Source organism: Dipodomys merriami, unplaced genomic scaffold (assembly GCF_024711535.1).
Source record: "Dipodomys merriami isolate MVZ:Mamm:240054 unplaced genomic scaffold, mDipMer1.0.p SCAF_227, whole genome shotgun sequence".
In the NCBI taxonomy this organism is placed as follows: Eukaryota; Metazoa; Chordata; class Mammalia; order Rodentia; family Heteromyidae; genus Dipodomys; species Dipodomys merriami.
This window is the reverse complement of record NW_027203682.1, coordinates 1,192,265-1,214,353: the sequence shown is the minus strand read 5'-3', so window position 1 is coordinate 1,214,353 and position 22,089 is coordinate 1,192,265. Positions and strand designations below refer to the sequence as shown.

The 22,089-nt window shown below is 41.3% G+C and overlaps 1 pseudogene; it reads left to right on the top strand.

The window, feature by feature from the left end:
* The first annotated feature begins 1,982 nt into the window (after positions 1-1,982).
* On the top strand, positions 1,983-17,098 carry LOC138835070 (chromodomain Y-like protein; annotated as a pseudogene).
* Positions 17,099-22,089: the final 4,991 nt, after the last annotated feature.

The window sequence follows — 22,089 nt, the reverse complement described above, 5'->3', positions numbered from 1 at the left end:
GTCAAGGAGAGGAGGGGAGACATGGCCTGTCCCAATGACCCATTCTCACGTTCATTTTTCCAGCAGTCAAAGCTGTCTGAGGCCCACAGGGTGTTGTAAGGATATAAGGGATGGATGGATCTAGCCTGTTGGGTATGTTTACTTTACGTGAGTGAAACAGAAATCTCAATTGCTTAGAACCTACAATAGCCAGGAAAAAGGTAAACACTTCTGTTTTCACTGGAGGCCAAATCAGTCACTGGTTCTTTTTGCCAGAATCTTTCACTCTTCTTTCAGTGAGGCTCCAGGCAGGTTGTCTGTGCCAAGCATTCCTCCATGGCCACCAATATCCTGTAAGAGCACCTTTTTCTTCAGAAACAGGGCTATGGGAATATGGCAAATTATAGAAAGCTCTAAGGAAAAGGTACTTCTGGGTGAGGTGCAAGTCCCTTGTTGCTAGTAAAGTTGGGAGATGGTAAGTTCCGTAAGTTTTCCTCTACCAGGCCTGAGGTTGGGGTAGGGTAGGGAGGGGTGGGATAGAGATCTTTAAGCCAAGCTGGTCTCACTCATTAGAAAGTAAAACTGTCCCAGAGAGTGATCTATGACTAGAAGGAGGTTTTGTGTCCTTGCCCCAGGGAGATCAAAGTGCAAATAGCTTCCATTGTGGGAGTCCTAGGGAGTAAGTGTTGACTCCCCTAGGACTCTAGTCCTAGAACTGACCAGGTTGGATGACCCCAAATCTTCTAAGGTTGCTGGGTCAGAACTGAAGGCAGGCCTGGCCAAGGCACTCTCATTCCTCAGTGGGTTAAGGATTGAGGCCAAGCTGTGATGGAGGCACCACCCATCCTATCTACCAGTGTTTGACTAAGAACATTATTGTTTTCTCTTAAGTACTCATTTATGAGTCTTTTCATGAGTCTTTTCTGGTGGCTTTGGCTTGTTTCTTTACACTTTTGAAGAAGTAGTTCTTGGTTCATAATTAATGACTCATGCCTCACTCCTTAGAAAACTCCTGTTGATAATTTTACCAGTAGACCACCATGTATTTTTCAGGCATGACTTTTGTTTTCTCCTAGCCAGAGCTCTGCATTCATTGCCACACAAGCTAATGTGGAGGTGATTCCTATAGATAGGTGATTTTTTGTCCAATTGCTAAGTGTAGCATCTCCCTTATTCTCATGTACCTTAGTAATTGTATCAAATACTTAATAGAGTTCTTGACAAGTATGATAAACAAAGTTCAGAGGTGAAGATGCAGCTCAGTGGTAGAGTACATCCCTGGCAAACACATGACTCTCAGTTCAGTCCCCAGCACCAAAAGGAGGAAAGGCAACAAATGTTAGGCTCAGGAGAGGATACATTAGGACTCATAGAAAAGCAGCACCCAGATTGGCAATGAGGAGTTGTGAAATGAGGGAACATTGGTAGAATATTTGTAGGGGGGAAGAAGAAAGCCCCTTGATGTGTGTACCCTTTTAGAAAGCAGAATTAACCTCTGGTAGTCAGCCTAGGCCGTGGAAGGAAGAAGCCATGACATTTATGTTACTATAATGGGACCAGAGTGTAAAGTGGCACCACCATACCAGGCCATGGCCTGACAAGAACAGACATTCTTGCATTGGAGAGATGTCTTTTGACCACTTTGGCCATGTTAATGATATTTCCTTATGCTGTTTCCTTTTTCCTTCCAACTTGTCATACCTATAGCAGATCCTGTCCAGGAGACCCATTCTCTCTAATCTTATTCTCTAAAAGTCTCCTAGTTTATAGCTGCACATATCCTAGACCAAAAAAGTAGGGGGTAGATACTCTGTCAGACATAGATTGAAACTGAAAGGTATCTTTAAAGTAGACTTTGACAAGGTTCTGGTATTGACAGTCTTGTGTTGATATGTGCTGTGATTGCAACCAGCTTCTGGTCTAATTCTGAGATGACAGTGGGAGAGAAATGGTGATAGGACATTATGGACCACTATGGTTTCAAACCCTTCACAGGTACATCTCCATTCATGGATGTGCTATCAGCCAACATACAGATGTCTGTTAAAGGGGTGATGGCTGGGAAAAGGAAATTTATTGGCCACAGATGAGACCAGCCTTTGGACAAGTGGTTGCATTTCAGTGTGAGGCAAAGAGTGCCTACCTATACAGAGATATTTTTCAGGAAGCAAGATGATTCACTCACATCTTCTTATCCACAAAATAATCTGAGAATAACTCTGGAATCCCAGAGGTGAGAGTCATGTGCTTTGCGTTTCTACACGACTGCTTTGCTTCATGGCTCTTTATGCTCTTCTGAAACCTCCTTCTGAGCTGGCCCACAATGTGCCCAGGAGGCAGGAATCAAAGGGGACTTGGAAGCTTGGCTGCTAATCACTCTGGCCACACTGACTTGGGGCTGTAGGCATGTGCTGGGCATCTGCTCTATTCTAATGGTATGGGCTCCAGTGGGAGCTTTGGTTCTTACCAGGAGAAGGTAACAGTGCCTCTGTTTTTGAGCCATCTCCCAGGTCAGGATGTCTTTATCTGCAAAGGCTTGAGCTTTGCCATATCTCTCATCATGACAGGTTTCTTTCTTTCTTTCTTTCTTTCTTTCTTTCTTTCTTTCTTTCTTTCTTTCTTTCTTTCTTTCTTTCTTTCTTTCTTTCTTTCTTTCTTTCTTTCTTTTTTCCTTCCTTCTTTCTTTTTCTTTATTTTGTTGGTCATGGGACTTGAACTCTAGGCCTAGGGGCTGTCTCTCTGTTCTTCAGCTCAAGTATAGCTCTCTATCACTTGAGCCACAGTGCCACTTCCAGTTTTCTGGTGGTTTCTTGGAGATAAGTGTCTCAAGGCCTATCCTTCCCAAGCTGGTTTTTTACTGGCATACTCAGATCTCTGCCTCCTGAGTAGCTGGGTTTATAGTCAAGGGCCACTGGCGCCCAGTTTGACAGGTTAATTGTTTGCTAAACATAACAATGGCTGCATTCTGTCCTGGGAAAAGTTTCCCTATCATCCTACAACACTGATGGTCTTAGTGTTGTGGCAGAGCACACAGCAAGGGGGCTTTCTATGTATGCATATTGACTAATACCTGAAAAGGCAGCTTGCAAAGGCCAAGGAGATTGTTGTTGAAGAGATTGTTTTTCAAAAGCCCCTAGTGCTAGGAAGGCTCTGGAAATGCATACATCTCAACTTGCACTGGGCATTTCCAAATTTTAAGTTCTAGTGTTGTTTCTTTTCCTTTGTACACAGCTTGAGTAGGTTGTTCCAGACAAGGAAAGCTACCTACAGAAGGTCTGTGTGCTAGCTACACTCATACAGAACAAGCAGTTCAGGGCTTGATTTTTGGTACATTTTTAGACTGCAATCTCTTCACTGGTGAGGTTTTTTAATGTTTCCAAGATCATTTTAAATGATTTTTTGCCCTCTCACCATATCATTTAGGTTTCTATCCTAAGCTAAATTAGCAACAACAATAACAAAAACAACAGACTGGACTCACTTGTAAAGTAGTTTAAAGTGCCACCTGCTGTTCAAACTGCAGAAATACCCATTTCTTGTAACCTTCAGAGAAACAAAGGCTTTCTTTTTATTATTATGATTATTATTGTGAAAATACCATACAGAGGGGTCTTTAAAATGCTTATAGTAGTCTGTACCCAAAGTGGTCCTTATCATTGGAACTTATGGTGACTTCCTGGTGATAAAAGAAGTCCTGAGTGCCCTGAAAACAGCCACTGCCAATGACAGCAGGTCTATCTCAGTGCACCCGGCAGCATCTTCTATTGTGGCCTGGACTTAATTTACTTCATAGACCATCTCACCGATGATAGAAAGAGAAAAGGCACCAAGATGGCAGATGCAATCAGGTTTGCAGAGCCAATGTGTTTGCATCGGGGTTGGGGTTAGTTTTCCAAGTACTAGAACTGAAGATCACAGCCCTGCATAGGCTTCAATGTCAGTCATTTAAGTCAATTGACTCAATTAACTCATCTGCTCTTTCTATGAGTCTGACATTAATGACTGCTTATCAGAGGCCAACAACTGAAACCCAGCAAGTGCTCGGCATGTTGGCTAAGAGTGCTGTATAGATAATGTACAGCTGCATGGTACTTGTGCTGTACACTTCTCCTATGCTTCCCCGAATTCTAAATATTTCTAGTAGAGAGGAAAAAAGCTGAATCAGCTAATGAACACATCTTACATCTGTTGGGTTGTTTTAATAGTATTATGGTTTGATTGGACTCAAAGCCTCATACATGCTAGGCATGCATTCTACCACACCTCCTGCCCCCATCTTGCTTTAAGTATTTTAAGTAATTTTTGGGCTTTGCTCTTCCCTCACATACACCTCCCACAGAGCTGGGATTTCAGGAATGAACCACCTAGCCAGAATAATTTGTTGAGATAAGGTCTGCTTGCTAAAACTTTGCCTAGACTAGCCTTGGATCTCAGTCCCCCCCATCTCTGTTATTCCCCAAAATAACATACCTATGGTTTGAAATATTATAATCCCATTATTATTCTGAGTTCTCAGATGTGGTGCTAGAAGGCATTGCCTTCTTACTTGACTTGAAATTATAAACCTTCATCAGTGGACATAATTCTGCTCTAGACTATCAGAACCTCATATCAAAGTGTAGACACTGCTCATTGTTAAATCATAGTTCAGGATATGTTGCATGTCTTTAAGCCTCACTTTTTACACACACACACACACACACACACACACATATGCACACACATACACACAAACACACACACATACCATTGTCTTCAGTGGTGACTTTGTACATCTTCTGTGAGACCACCTGAGTCCTCTCTTATGTATCTTAGAGCTTTTCTTACCAATCTTGCTGCTCTCCAGTCTTCTCCCTCCTCAGGTGTCCAGTCTCTGCCCTTGACAGTGGCTGAGGCTTGTAGTACTGGGATTAGAGAAAGAGAAAAGATAGATACAGATATTTAAGTAGAAACCTCATCTCATGCACTTTTAGGTGATTTTAGATGATTGTTTTCATCAGATCCTCACTCCTATTACTTCTCCCACCCTCCCTATGCCATGTCCTTCTCCTAGATCCCACAGAAGGCTCAGCTGATATTATAGGAAACTGAAACATTGTGCTTCTGTGAAACCTGCATTGCTGCTGCTTTGAGTAAACGTATTTTTATCAGCGATAATTTTGCTTAATGGAATATGGGAGAATCAGAAAAAACTACTTATTTAAAGCAGTTTCACTTAACCTTTCTCTTACTCAGTTTATTTAAATTAACTTTATATGCCTATGAGGGACATAACACAAAACAATATTTCTATGTATTGTATTTTTGCTTGTTTCTGTGGTATCATGACTCAAATTCCTTAAACTTTTTGAGGCAAAGATCTTCATTGTGGCAAATATTCAGAATGGAAGGAAAGGGAAGTGATAATGGAGATCAATTAACATCTTACATCATCCACTGTCCAGGGCTGCTATTTCCACTATTGGAATTGATGATACCCAGTTTGCAGATTCATTGTCATCAAATGGCCCTTACATCATTGATAAAACTGAGTATCTTGGGTTCCCTTTATAGCATTGGACTTTTGATGTCTGCATACTATGTGTCTGAAGGACCCAAGAGCAAGCTTATCTCCACAGAAGTGAGGTCTCCTCTCATGATAGAGTGAGATAATGTGCAGACTTTCCAAAGGAAGAGGCTATTACTCAGCACTCCTATATTACAGGATTTGGAGAGAGAACAAACCCGTAAACTGGCCCTAGAACTTGACCTCTTCCTACTCATTCCTTTCTTCTTCAGATAATAAAGCTGAGTAAGCTGAGGAAGGAAGCACACTACCTCCTAATTCAAATTTTGTTGCCTGGTTTCCCCAGACAATTCCTACACCCTTCCTTGAGGGTTTGACCTAATATCTGATCTTGTCAAGTGTCTTCTCAGAAGGAATTCTATTGAATAATAATGTCTTCAAAAACTAACTTTGTGGAAAATCTTTCCTTCCCTTCCATATCTAAGACAGCCTTTAACTCAGTTCACAGATAATCCAGTGGGAACAAATACAAATTGAGTATGCTGCATTGTACACCTATTAATGTTTATGGGCTTTAATATTAAGTTTTAAAAGATAAGTATAAAAACCAGGGGCCTGCTGGTTCATGCCTGTAATCCTAGCTACTCAGGGGGATGAAATCTGAGGATTGCAGTTTGAAGCCAGCTGAGACAAGAAAGTCCATGAGACTCTTATCTCCAATAAACTACTAAGAAAAAGCTGGAAGTGGTGTTGGGATTTAGTTGGTAGAACACTAGCCTTGAGCACAAAGAGGCTCAGAGACAGTGCACAGGCCCTATGTTCAAGCCCAATGGCTAGCAAACACAACCGCATGTATACTTAACAAAACTGTACACATTTCCTCTTTAGGTCCATCATGATCTCCTACCACTAGCCACACTGCCGCTGGATTTTTGTAGTTCATGATCATACAGCTTTGTGGACTGGAGAGGTCTCTCCTGACAGGTCATTTCTACAAAGATTTGGTGGGTGGCTGTTTTAACAAACTGAGTTTCTGTTCAACTCATGTTTACAAATGAGTTTACACATCATCATTGCACCCTTCCTCTGAGCAGGGCTGCTGATGAATTTAGCATGGACCTCTGAAATAGAGACATAATTTTATTTGACATTATTATCATTCCAGGCAAAAATTGAAATTCCAGTTATAAAACAATGTATCAATCCTATTGAAATCCTGGTATTGATTTTCCTCAAAGACTTTGAAACCAGAATTTTTTTTAATCTTGAAAATGTAGTACAGAGGGGTTACAATTACACGAGCAAGGTAATGAGTACATTTCTTTTTTTGGGGGGTGGGGAGTCCGGTCATGGGCCTGAACTCTGGGCCTGGTCGCTGTCCCTCAGCTCTTCACCTCAAGGCTAGCGCTCAACCACTTGAGCCACAGCACCACTTCCAGCTTTTTATTTCTGCTTCTGTGGTGTTGAGGAATCAAACCCAGAGCCTCATGCATGCAAGGCAATCTCTGTACCACTGAGCCACCTTCCCAGCCCAAATGAGTACATTTCTTATCAAGCATTGTTCCCTCCTCCTTTGTTTCCCCTTACCATCCCTTCCCATCTCCCTCCCCATACCATGCCAGAGTTGTAAAATTCATTTTTTGACATAACGTCTTGTACATCTCATTGTTGCAATGGGTCCACCTGTATCCCTGTTTAAACAATTTGTTTTTTCCCTTCCCCTCCACAAATTATAGCAACATCAAATACAGTGAAAACAGGGATTATACTGAGGAGGAGGGACATAAAAAACCACAAAACAATCATCTTATAAATATGTTTAAAACAATAGCAAGAAAGAAAAAATATGAGTCCTTATCTTGGGATTCATTTCACCTAACATCAACTCCTCTGAACATTTCTGCTTGTCTCAGACATATACTAGTCATTGCAAATAAGGGAAACCATGGGACCTGTGTTTCTTTGGGCTTGAGATGAGAATTTTTTATGTATTACAAATATATCATGGGAGAAGCATGGAATCATGGACAGTTTTTTTATTCTTATGTTTTCATGTACCACAGCTTTATTGTTAAACTCCATTGTGAGCTTTCGAATAATGCCTTGGGCCATCTCATTTAGAAACCTTAGATATTAGTGTGGCTTATTCTTTTAAAGGATCAATTCTTGCATAATGCAAAACATTTCTTACCTTGGGGGCAATTGGCAAGGCTGAGATGAGGTTGGCCTCACCTAATGGACTACACCTCACACCAGTTGCTGGAATCTGCTGCATCTGCAAGCCCTGTTCTCCTGTGTTCCTTACAAACCTCCCAACCTCCCTCCTTACAATATAATCTAGCTGGAAGCAGTGACTCACATCTGTAATTCTAGCTACTCAAAAGTCTGAGATACATCCAGAGGATTTGTGTTAAGACCAGATCAATTAGAAAAGTCTGTTAAAGTTGAGCCTCCAATGATTAGTACAAACAGGACTGAAAGTGTGATTCAAGTATTCAAGTGCCAGCCAACTAAGCAGAAGACCCTGAATTCAACTGCAGGACTTGCACAGGGGTGGGGGGGGAAGGGAGGGGGAGGGGAGATGCAGCACTATATTCCATCTTGATAGTATTCAGAGGATGAGGAACTAGTAGGAAGTGCCTCAATAGCTGTTGTCAGTCAAGCTCTGGCTTAGAACTCTGTATATGAAAAGTTTTAGTTATTCTTCAAAGGTCAGGCTCAAACTACCTATAAAGAATCACTTTATATGTATGTAGGTATAAGTTTATGCTTTGATCTACTCTGTGAAATCAGAACAAGAGACTACCTCTGAAAACAGAATCAGCTGTATGGTGGGGAGGAAGAAGCAGATTCCCTATATAGTATAGCATCAACCTCCCTGGAACTACAAAGCCTATAAAACAAACTCCAGCACAGCATTGGTTGTGTTTTATGGCAAGGTCTTGTCCCCTGCAAAGGCCTCCCTCTCCCATGTCTGCTTTGCTCTCCAATTTCCTGTGGCAGTAGCATCCAACAACACATAATGGGATACAGGCATTGAGATGCTTGCTGATCTTTATTTCCAACCTTATGTCTTAAATTAGCTTATCTCCATGTCCATAAGTTAATTTAGTCCAGTTTATAAGACCTTAGAAAATACGTGTTTCCAATTCAATGTGTAAAGTCTCCTTGCAGGGGCAGGTTATATCCCTTAGTCAATAACCCTTCAGTCAGTACCAGACAATCTTAGTGCCAAGTTCACTCTGAATTTTCCCTTTTCTTGGATACAAGAACTCCCTAAAGTCAGTATGATCCTTGGGTCTTCAAAGAGAGAAAGTTGGAAATGCTATATGCAATAGTCAGAGTGGCCAAGAGCCACTGTAAATATGAAAGCCCTTCTGGCTATGTCACCTACAACTGGTGGTAGCAGCGACACCTGTGTAATATCCAGGCTGTAGGTAAGCCTTTACAATCTGCAGCAGGTAGATCCACAATCTACCTTTTCTGGGAGGAGGCTTTTTAAGAAATCTTAATTTTTATGATTTGCATAGTTTCTGCTTGGCAACTTCCAATCTAGAATAGATTTTTGTCATCTGCTCACATATGCAATGTTTTTACTTGTTCCCTCTGTACTTTTTTAACTTTAGAAACTTAGTGAATACTTTCATCCAGTTTAAGAAGCCTAATTTTGTAGCAGTAAAAGGCCCAGCCATTGGACTAGGAGCATCCACATGGCCTCTTTGTGATGTGGTTTGGACCAAGGAAAAGGCTTGGTTCCAAACACCTTGTACCCCCGTAGGACAGAATCCAGATGGCTGCTCTACTGATATCTTTCCCAAGGATATGGGAGGCACATCTGTGAGCACCTTGGTTAAAAACTTATTTTAGACAATGTCCTAAGAACCTGTGCTTTGGGTGTTGTTTCACTCAGGGTATCTTGTGTGTTCTCTGGGGACATTTCATCAAACCCACTTGGTTCATGTAGTGCTGTAATACTTCCCAGGAGAAGGCCTTTCCTCCCATGAGGAGCCTCCAGATTTACCTAAATCACACTGATACCCAGTTTTCAATCAAGAATTTTCTTTTACTTCACTTTAAAAGCTGCCCTTTTAAAGTGGCAGTGGGATGCCATGCACTAGTGGCTCACACACTAGCCTTTTGGGAGGCTGATACCAGAATTGCAGTTTGAAGCCATTGTAGGCAGAGAAACCCAAGAGATTCTTATTGCAATTAGCCTGGAAAAAGCCACTAGGGATCAGTGGCTGGAATGGTAGAGTGCCAGCTTTGAACAAAAAAGAGCTAGGTTAAGAGCCAAAGGCCCTGAGTTCAAGTCCTATTATACACAATATCCCCCGCACCCGTACCCACACACCTTCCCCAACAAACACACAAAAGCAATTAGGGAGCAAACTTGCACAAATAAAAGAAGCAGGGAGAGGGGTTCAGTATAATTTTGTGGTTCATTTTTTCAATATTTAAATTGGTCCATTCATGATGAGAGATTGTGTTTGTGTTTTCTCAATTACATATACCTTGTTCCTTAGTTCTAGAGACAGACTGAGAGTGTTGGCAGAGAGGAGAATCCACAAAGATTGAATTCTGTTGAAGAGAGGGACTGGATGTCAGATTGTATAGGGGACAAGTGCAACTCCTCCAGCTCCACCACTGAGTGTCCCATAGTTTGACCTGGCCAATTGGCATGATGCTGTCTTTGTACCCATCAGTGTGGGGAGTGCAGGAAGACAATTGTGTCATGGAAAATGACTGTAGCTGAGGGAGTTGCAGAAGGAACTGACAGCCCACAGCTGAAGTAACAGGATCTCCCTTTGGGGTTCACAGCTATGTTTACCTCCTCATGTAGAAATATCCAGTATCCAAGGGTATCACTTCCTTGGGGAGCCTACAATGAGGGGAGATAGTACAATTTCAGGCAATCTTTGGAGCAATTAGAGTACAATGAAGAAGAAAATGTGTGTCTCCTCTCTGAAATTCCAGAGGGAAAGAGTAACTGAGGAGAGGAAGCTGTCAGTCACTGCTGAATTGGTAGGGTTGAGAAGGAAGGCACATTGGAGCTGGGAGTCACATGTGTAATCCTAACTATTTAAGATGCTAAGATTTGGATGATCATTATTCAGGGCCAGCCCAAGTCAAAAACTGGGTGACATCTCCTCTTAAGCTATCAATTAATATCAACTTCACTACAACAGGAAGCTTAAAATAGGTGAGTCCAGGCCCAGGCATGTACCTGGATAGGAAGCAAGACCATAACTAAAAAATGACCAGCACAAAATAGGAATATAGCTCACCTACCTAGCAAGTACAATACTCTGAGTTCTAACACGAGTACCATGAACAAGGTTAAGCATGGTGACCTCGGTGCCCCAGTGTGATTCACTGAGATGGCTGCAGCATCTGTTGCTCTGTAGGCTCCTGCCAAAGAGGAACAGTCCATCGACATCCCTCAATCTATGCTTACCAAGACAGCAAATGCTGAGCAGAACCCCTCACAATGGCCAAGGATGGAGGTTTAGTTGGAACTTTGGCCCCTCAAAGGAGAGGAGAGCAACGATCTGCAGGACCAGATGGACTCCTGAGTGAGAGAAGGGCAGAAGGAGGCAATGTTGAGGTTGGTACGGGGTTTGTGTTTAATGACTACTATGGCTTCAGTGGAAATGTTCTGACTTTGATTAACATGTTTTATGACATGTGAATCAAGGGAGAGCTAGGGCAGTGAGGGAAACACACTTGTGTAAATTTTCCCTAGGTTGAAACTTACTCTAAAGTCTAAGTTGTTTTTGAAAACTGAAATGTGGAGAAGTTGATAAAAGAGCACAGCTGCCCAGTACTGGCACTGTTCTCTGTAGATTTACCTGCCCTATCCATCCCTCTACTGGTGGGTACTTGTCCCCAGGGTGCCTCATACCCCATCCCAGTGTGCTGCTCAATCCAGAACAGCTGCTGTTGGGCAGGGAGGATCAGGAAGCCCTGATGCACTCATGTGCCAACAGTGCCTCCTTCCCTTGGAGGCACAACACAATCCAGAGCTCTGCAGCACCCTATCATTGCTATGAATTGGAGTCTCCAACACTTGGGCTTTGCCTGCATTATTCCCCCACACCTCCAGACCAGCCTTTTGGGGACTTCTGAGACCTGGAGGATAAGAAAGGGAGGCCTGGAGGCAGCTTCTCTTCCCATTGGAGCACTGAGTTTGCCACAAGGACCTAACAGGCTGAGAATCTTGGGAATGAACAATGCAGGGTGGCTAAACTTTGATACTCTCTGCTAACATGTCAGGCATTTACTGACATTTATATTCTAGCCCTCTGTGTCCACCAAACCATGGCCATTTGGGGTGTGTGTGTATGTCTGATAAGTCAGAAAGTGATTGCTAGCAAACAAGAATGACCAGTGCTAATGGGTTCATATGGTTGACTGTACTGGCCCTTTATGAGAGATCTCTGGTAGATCTGAATGTGATGTTGCAGTTGACAATTCTTTCCATCAACCCATCCCTCTATTTATCATTCATTTCACATCCTACTCCCTACTTTTCCAGCTCTCTGACCAGCAGTCCAGGTTAACACTCAGTACTGTTCAGCCCCAATACTTTGACATCAAGTAGATGACCAGTGCAGTCCCATTTGGGGTTATTTTCCTCTTCTTGTCACTATAGGATGATACTGTAAGGAAGTGGCCAGTCCCCTCCTTGGCTTGCATACCCACACTGTCTGACCACAACAAATCAATTTCTATAAGCTCATAAGTTCTTAGTAAGTATGAAGGTGTATTCTCAGAAATTGCATGCCACGTTTTAGGCTCCTGTCTTTCTTCACCTGTAGCCTAGCATACCTTCCTTGGGCAGATTACTGAGTTTTTCTGAAACTTTGCCAGCAATTTGAGAAGAGTAAGGGTTGGACTCAGGTCTCAGCCTCCTACTTTCCTGATATCCAGGAGTCCCACACGTACAAGAGAGTATTCTGCCCTCACCTGGGATGTCCATGTTTAGCACATGATGGTATCGCATCAGGTCCCATAGTGGTCCACCTGGCATTGAAATGCTTTTTTGTCCATTTTACTATGCTGTGTCCACCTATCCCTACCTGATTAAGGGTAGATCTTTAAGCTCATTGTGAGTTATTACTGAAGAAGCTGACTTGCTAGCAATTAAATGCTAATTCTACCACTAAAGAATCCTTATTTCCAGGAAAATGTTAAGATCATTGTAAACAATAATCTGGGGGAATGTGTGGAGGTGCAATGGTATGGGAGGATGAGGGTCAACTAGAGGAAAGACTAAGTAAATATGGATAGGTAAACACCATCTAACCAAATGGCATTTTGGAAGTGGAATCTTTGTAATGAATGTTGACAGTGGTAGAATTCTTGATGGTTCATTGTGTTTGGAAAGATAAAAATTAGTTTGAAGTCTCTGCAACATAAGCACGTGCAACTTAATATTATCAGTGTACACAACAAGTGCATGAGTACGTGAAGTTGTACACATACACACACATACACAAAGTTGGAATTGAAGAGATGTTATTAGTACAGACCTGGGACTAAAGGACCTGTGCTACAAGCAGCACAAGGTGACCTATACTATGACAGCTCTTGCTCATATTGTATGCTCACCGTAAGCCATACTTCCAGACCTTCTTTTGCGATTATTTTGAAGGTGGGATCTCAAGACTTTTCTGCTTAGGCTGGTCTCAGAGCCACCATCCTCCAGATTTAAGCCTACCTATTAGCTAAGATCACAGGTATGAGCCACAAATCCTGGCCCACTGCTTGTGTGTTTAAGTGGAAAATGGTTAACAGGGGGCTGGGAAGGTGGTTCAGTGGTAGAGTGCTTGCCTTGCATGCATGAGGCCCTGGGTTCGATTCCCCAGCACCACATAAGCAAAAAGAAAAAAGCCAGAAGTGGCTCTGTGGCTCAAATGGTAGAGCACTAGCCTTGAGCTGAAGAGCTGAGCGACAGCGCCCAGGCCCAGAGTTCAGGCCCTACAACCGGACCAAAAAAAAAAAAGAAAGAAAGAAAAGAAAAGAAAAGAAAATGGTTAACAGCCTTGAATCAGTCATGTCATTCACACTCTTGGCAAAATTCAGGAACTCCTTTTATTGTCTTGCACATCCAGTCATTTGGAAAAGTGAAAAGCACAAGTCAGGAAAGACTCCCTAGTAAAAAACAGATGTGTATGGAGCTAGCTGGGAAGATGGACCACCATGACAGTGTGCTGGCTAGAGACAGATGGCTCCAGTTAGACCAGATGGAGAGAACCAGATAAGGGCATGAATAGAATGTAATGGAAGAGAACGATGTTAGAGCTATTGGCTGACTTTCAAAGGGCAGAAAACAAAAAGAAGTAATGAGACTAGGCATGGTGGTACATGCCTATGATCTGCATACAAAGGTAGCTTAGCCCAAAGTCCTACTTAGATTAGACCCTATCTCAAAAAAGAGAAGTTACTGAGAGAACAGAGTGGAACCACTATCACTGAGTTATCTGGACCTGAACATATTGGCATATACTATTGAGAATATACTTCTATTGGCTAGCAGGACTAGGCTGTGGCTTCCCTACTATATGTTGAGAAAGAAAATGATGCTCTAAGATGGGAAAATGCAGTGGTCCTAGGGCCCTTCTCCTTTATCCACTCTCACTTGTCTGCCTTGAAGAACTGACTTAATATAAAGAACAAGGTTTAGTGAGATTTCTGATAAATGTTTACTTATAGTAGATCCTTTTCCCCCAAGGACAGGCTGCTTAGTCAACCTGTGGATTAGCAGAACATTCCACACTCTTCAGATGCTTATGATCTGTCCAAGACTGTGCTCAAATGCCAGCCTCACTTAGGGTGATGTTCAGAACCTTGCAAGGCTTTCTGCTGAGGAACAGGTCCCCTGCCACTGTGTTCATCCTTCTTGCCTCTCTTGAAGGGTGGTGAGTCAGCCATACCTGTGCCCTCCAGCATTAGTTCGTGTGCTATGTGCACTGCGTGGAAGTAAAAAAGCAGTGGAAACTGTAGTGTCCTGTGGGCAATTTTCATGAAGATTTAATCTCTTGAGAAGGGAGACTCTACCCACTGCTTGTTTACCTGAAGCCCAGAAGCTCTGGGTCTGATTTTCAGCACTGCCAGGGAAACACAGAAGGAAGTCATCATTTCGACCCATTCTCCCCTCCTCACCCTGCATGAGCATCTGGGAGCCTGTTGTTGGAATGGTAAATCCAGACACTTTCCTCCGAAACCAAAATGAAAACCTGGGACAAAATTAAAGTCAGTGTAAAGTGATGTATCGATTTATACACTATTACATGTTGTAAAAACAAAAGGATGTTCACTTCCTTCATGCAGTCATTCGAAGTCATGTGTCAGACTCACTCAGCATGGCAATAATTTTGGGAACATCAAAGTCCTGGCTGCTTTGTCTCTTATAGTTATATCCACATGGTGAAATTTGATATCCAGCAGTAATAGCTCAGCCATTAGAACATGGGCTCTGTCTCAGGAACAAGTCACTTTTTGTAACTCAGAGAGGAAAAGAAACCCCAGACAGCCATTCTATGCCTGGCTCACTTCCATAAGATTAACAATTACTTGGCCTTATTTATGGCTCATTTTCTTGCATATGAAGAGTTCACACATGGGAGCTGACTTTAGAGGACAGAGTGCAGATAAAGGAAGTTAAAACAATAACCTCAAACACAAAGTAGACCTTTTCTAGTTCACATTTTTGGAGTCCATATGATTCTGAATGAGGTTATGTCTTTCTCATAATAGCTCAACCCATCTGCCCATTGGATCATGACTCTACACAATTCATAATTAGTGTCTACTAGCACATGTGCCACAGGATCTGGGGTTTGTGAGTAACCATCCTCATTGTTGACATTGGGGGATGAGGCTTCCTCTGTCTGCTTGCATCATGTTTCACATCTCAACACTCTCCTTCCTTTCAGGCCAATGAAATGATGCTCAGTGGTTGGAAGCTGACCTCACAGGAGACTTGTGGCAAAGGCCTGGTCTCCCAGGTTTCTGGCCAGGGAAGTCATGGTTCTAGTCATGGAGCTTGCCTCCTGTAATACAGTTGCTCATGTAGTTGTTTCTTTTACATGTTAGTTTTTTAAAAAATAAAATATTGGGTTGGGAAGGTGGCCTAGTGGTAGAGTGCTTGCCTAGCATGCATGAAGCCCTGAGTTTGATTCTTCAGTAACCACATATCCAGAAAAAGCTGGAAGTGTTGCAGTGGCTCAAGTGTTAGTATGCTAGCTTTAAGCAAAAAATGCTTAGGGACAGTGCACAGGCACTGAGTTCAGGCCCCAGGAATTGCAAAAGTGAACAAATTGTCGATCAGCTTTTACCACTTCAGGCCATAAAAAAGGGTAACAAGGCTCAGGACTGTTGCTACAAGAGTTCATGTCTTCCCACAAACAGAGGGATAAGGCTCCTGTCTCTCACTTTCCAGTACCCAGAAAACCCTAAAATGGTGAATGGATCAATAAAATGTGGTATACATGTATGAGGTTACATATATATATATATATATATATATATGTATGTATGTATGAGGTTACATACATACATATATATATGTATGTATGTATGAGGTTACATACATGTATACCACATTTTATATACATATATGTATATATAGATATAAATATATATACATATATGTGTGTATATGTACATATATACATATATACATATATAAATGTATGTATGAACACACACACACACACACACACACACACACACACACACACACACACACACACAAACAGAGAGAAATCCCACTCATCCGTCAGAGAGCATGATAGACTACCATTTGTAATAATGTGTAAAGACTGGGAAAGAATTATATTATGGGAAGTAATCCAGACCCAGAGAACACAAGCTGCATGGTTTCCCTTATTTGTGGCTGCTAGAATGTTCCAATAAACCCAAAAGCAAATACATTCAGTTGTATGCTAATAGTTACAGATGAAGTAACTGAAGTATAGTAGACTCTATGAAGAGCAGAAATAGTGTGGTATTTTTTCCTCTAAAGAAATGTTTAATGGTCTGCCAAGAAAACAAAAACTCTCAAAGTTTGTCTGGCAATCCATTCACTTGTTAATAACTTAGTAATTAAGGATGCTCTCACCAGAGTGGGCAAGAGTAAACGTAGTAGTCAAACACATTTTAGTGACTAAAATTCCAAAGCTTACCTACATCACAAATAAATGTATCATGCTTAAAATTTTAATCTATTTCTATTTCCTGACTTGCCACACCAAGAATTATTGTCTTACAAGGGAATATGAAAATAAAAACATCCATTTGTGGAAATGAACATGAGATTAGTTGTTCTTTCTTAGAAGTTTGTCTCAATGAAAACAAAGAATTAAACTTAAATGCTGAGGAAAATAAATGTTATTACTTCATTATACCATAAAAGAATGTAAACTGTGAGCAAGGTAAATATGACAGGCAAAAATAAGGCAAATAATAGAGTTTCAGTGAAGTAAATTTCTTTTTTCTCATTGCTATCTAAAACTCTCCATCTCTGTGTTCTTCTAGTACACAGCTGAGAATCTTGCAGACCTCTTAAGGACCAGAGCAGAATGGACAATCTCCACACAGGCCAGATGAACACAGTGAGTTGACAAGTACCCAAGGAGTGGGTGTTTCAATATGGGAAACTGTTGGAATAATTATTGTTTCCTCATAATCCAGACAAATGTTCACGCCAAGGTCCAAAAATGTCGAAATCAGGCTTATAAAGGCCACAGGTGAAAAAGAAATAATCTAACATGAAAGTTAAATGTTTCAAACAGGAATGTGGTAATGCATGACTGTTATCCTAGAACTCCGGAATGTGAGGCAGGAGGATCTTCACTTTTAGTCCAGCTAGGCAATAAAGTCAGGTCCTGCCTTAGGAAGCTCAGGTTTCCTACTATCACTTGCCAAAGAATAACTACTTGCACTAGAAGCACCATCTGAAATTTCCATGGCACCCTCTCCATCTTCACATTCATTGCCTTTACTGGTTTCTTCTCTGTCACTGTCCATTTTCTAGTCAATCAACTGCAGTTCATCTCCCTTGGCCCTATCTTCTTTCTGTACACAAATTGTTCCTGCCAATAGTGCCAATCCCATTGTTTCTCTGTATTTTAAACAGTGTCCTATCTTCATCTGATTGATCATTTTCACTGGATCTCCATGGTATACTTGTGAGCTCAATTACTAGATGTGGTTGTTTCTTTGGTCTTGGAGATAATTCAATATTTCAATAATTCAATATTTCAGATGTCCTGAAATCCCTCTCCAAACTTGAGCCATGCTTCAGAGAGGGAAGCATCAACTGTGCCCACTCTCCTAAGACTTGTTCTTCTGACCTGTGGTGGACTCTTTTGGAAAGGATGGGTACTCTATGTCCCACTTCCCTTTCCACTTGGATCTGCTGGTGCCATCACCAGAGACATAGTATCAGCCTATGATAATAGACTTGTTTTGAGAGAATAAGACAAAAACCAATAAAGGAATCACAAGGAAAGTATATGGTGTTCAGTGTGAAAATAGAAAATTCATAGTGAAGCAAAACTTATGCAGGTCATACCTCCATTTTCAGAGGCCATGAAGGTCAAGCCATCATACTAGTTCTTCATGTCTGTGTGTAACATATATCCTCATGCTCTTCTGTGGTCATGTAGATCATACTGACCACCAGGAGTCACTGGAAGTACAGGACACATTGGTGCAGGGGTGGAGGGGTTCTCCTGGAGGCCTTTTTTGGCACTGACAGGCCAGCGATGAGGGCAAGAAGGAGGCAGCAGTAGTTGCAGGGATTACTGCCAATTATTAGATATTAAATTATGTCTCCATTTAATGATGCGTCCCAGTTGAACAATTAATAAAGCATTAATTAATAATTACTCAATATCCCATTATTGTTTATCATATATGTACATATACACATATATATTTACATATTTTATAGAATGAGACAGATGTCTTATATAATTAAATTATGCATCATGTGTCACTACCTATAATTCGATATTTAATTATGTCTCCATGTAATTTTTATTCTGGTAATGCTTAATAAAATATTAATAAAACTTAATACACTTCCTATAATTGTTGCATCTAATTTAATCTAGAATGATTCACTAATTCAACCCTTTATCATTTATTGTAGTGACAATTATTCCACCTATGACATTTATTACATTTATGACATCCTATTACATAGCATATAGATTTGCATCCAAATTATACATCCTACCTGACACTGAGCACTTTCAAAGAAAAAGAAAACATGTCATGCTTAGCTTCTCACTCCAAGATTATACTTTTGGCAGTGCTGGGATCTAAATTCAGGGTCTAGAAGTTCATGAATGGGTGATAGTAAGCACAGCAGCCAATTCAGCTCCTAGCCAGTTTCCAGGCCCTGAAATAGAGCCCCATCTGTTGACTCAATATTGTGCTTAGTGTAGCTATTCATTAAATTTTTTGTTTCATTCATCTATTTGCCATTTATTTTATTGACTGTTATTACACATGGAATATTTATTACATTTATTACAGAGGATATAGATTTGCCTATGTATGAAACTTCACATCTGACATCCAGGACTTTCACAGAAAAGGAAAACATGTGTCATCATGGGCTTCTTACTCCACGATTCAATTTTTGTGAGTGCTGGCATCTGAACTCACAGCCTACAAGGCCCAATTCATGAATGGGTGAGTGTCAGCATGCCAGCCTGGTGCATATTGAGCCCACAAGTAGTTTCCCTCACCTGAGATCGAGCCCCAGGGTTTGAAAAATAAGAACAGATTAACATGTAGATGGTAGTGCACAAATAAATATAGATCTTTATAGAGTGCCAGAGATGTCTATACAATATTCAGTTATATATGCTACATTCCTACCAATTCTTGGGTACTTATTATGCCTCCATGTAATTAATATTGTTTTCATCCTTATTGAATTATTAATTAAATCAACCACTGTCCCAAAATAATTGCATCCATGTAATTAATAGTATTCTTTTAGTGTGCCAAAAATATTCATTAAACTCCATTGGCCTCCTAAAATCACTCTAACCTTGACATTCATAACCTTCCATCAGTATTCCTATGAATAGGAACGAGACTTTTAGGATCTCCCACCATTGGTAAGGGTCAGGACCGGGCTTCCCACCCAGGGCCTATGTTGCCATGTTGGCCTATGGCTTCCCTGATAGCCCGCCAGCCTTCAGCAATGCTAGGTTACCAACACTTTTCAACTGTGTCATTCAGACCCAGGAAGGTCACCTTGCAAAGAAAACAAATGTAAAACTTGCAGCCATATGCAAGTTGCCGAGTTTTTTTTTTTTTTCTAGTGTTTTTTTTTTTTTTTCTGTCAGCCTTTGGGGCCTAGGAACCCAGGTTTGGCTGTGGGTCCAGTGGCTGCACCCTAGCCTAGAGTGATTGAAGCTGAGGCAGAGTTGCTGCGACCTGAGTTCAAGCCCTGTGCTTGACAAAATAAAAATGCATACATATATACATACATACATACATACATACATACATACATACATACATACATACATATATGCATACATACATACATTAAAAATATCTAAAATTTTTTTGAGGCTCCTTGGCTTGGAATTCATGCCATTTTTTTCTGCCAGGCCTGGGATTTGAACTCAGGGTCTGGGTAAATCTGCAGCATTGTGGGGGAAGGGGGAGGTCATCATGCTGGAAGACAAGAAAATCAGGCCTGTCTCCAGAGCCTGAATTCAAGTCCTAGCACTCGTATACATTTTAAATACATGATTTATATTTACATACACATGTTTACTGCATATTGCAGTTAGTGTAGTTATTCATTTTATTTTGTTTTATTTATTATATATTTTAGTGAGTATGATTACACATATAATATTTTTTACATCCTATTACATAGGACATAAATTTGCCTGTGTATTAGACATCATTCCTGAGACCCCGGATTTTCACCAATTAGGAAATCAAGTGGGACAATTGGCTTCTTCCATCAGGATTAAGTTTTTGGCAGTTCTGTGGTTTGAACTCTGGGCCTAAAAGGCCCACTTTATGAATGGGTCAATATTAGCACACCAGTCTGATGCAAGTGAAGTTATCGGGCAACATTGAGGACCTGAGATCAAGCCCTAGGAGTGGCCACTATATAAACACATAGATGTGTAGATTTCAGTGTATGTGTGTATTTACGTATGTATATGCATCCATAAATGTATGCAGAGACAGATAGACATTTATGTAGATTCTAGTGTATAACTCTATATAAAGTGATGTCTATATTTTACTTTTATATATTCTACTACTACCAATTATTTGGTCTAAAATTATGCCTCCATTAATTAATCACAGTACAAGACTTAATAAATATTAAATTAATCAATGACCTGTATTTATTGCATACAAACTTATAGAATGACTAGCTAATCAGTAATTCAATTAGTACATTTCAAACATCCTATTAGTGTTCCTATACATGGAACAATTTTCCTAGGATCTTCAGCAGTGTGTAGGTGCAAGTCCCAGAATCCAACTCAGGGCCTAGGTGTGTGAGTTGAGCTTCACTAACAGCCCACCAGCCTTCAGCCATGCAAGGTCACGTTCAATTTTCAAGCCAAGTCATTGAGACCCAGGATGGTCACAGTGCAAAGGAAACAAGGTAAAACAGTTATGTAAAACCTCCTGATTTTTTCCTCCTAAATTTGTGTTGGTTTGATTTTTTTTTTTTACCAGTGCTGGGAGTTGAACTTGGGTCCTAGGATCCCTGGATCATCTGTGGGTGTAAAAGCTGCACCCCAGCCTAGAGTAATCATGGTTTAAGGCACAATAAAATGCTTCCTTGAGCAAAAAGAGCTCAGGGAAAATGTCTAGGTTCACAGTTCAAGCCTCAAGACCTGCAACTCAAAAAAGAGCCAGTAACTCCATGTGTCTGTGTATGAATGCATGTATTTCTATTGGTGAACATCCAGATTCTCTATGAAGAAAAGCACCCAGCTAGGAAATTTGCTTTGAATAGAATGATTTCATAGCACAGAGAGGGCTTTCAAAACAGTGCATGTGCCGGGGCTCCCCTCACTGTTCCCAGTGTAGCCTGAATGTTTCTGTGCACCCCAGGCTGCTGGAGGAAGTCTGCCTCATTGTTGGAACAGGCAGACAAAAAGCCTCACTCCTGTACAGCTTTGTAACAATTCATCTGGGGGCAATTGGTGAGGATGAATGTGGGTGGGCTCTGAAGTCCAGGAGAAAAAGGTCTCTTTGTACCCCAAGGTCTTTCTCTCCCCAGTGCTGTGTTTTGACAGGAAGCTTTCATTTGTGCCACCTCCCATGGCAGGCCTGGGTGATGTCTCTGAGCTCTTCAGCTCAAGCTCTACCACTTGAGCTACAGCACTCCTTCAGGCTTTCTGGTGGTTCACTGGAGATAACCATCTCAAGGAATTTCCTGCCCAGGCTGGTTTGGAATGTGATCCTCAGCTCTCTGCCTCCTGAGTAGCTAGGATGACAGGCACGAGTCAGCAGTGCTGGCTTCCACTTCAAGTTGCTAAGTGGTGAGTAGGAGATAATAGTCTCATGGGACCTTTTGTGTCCAGGAT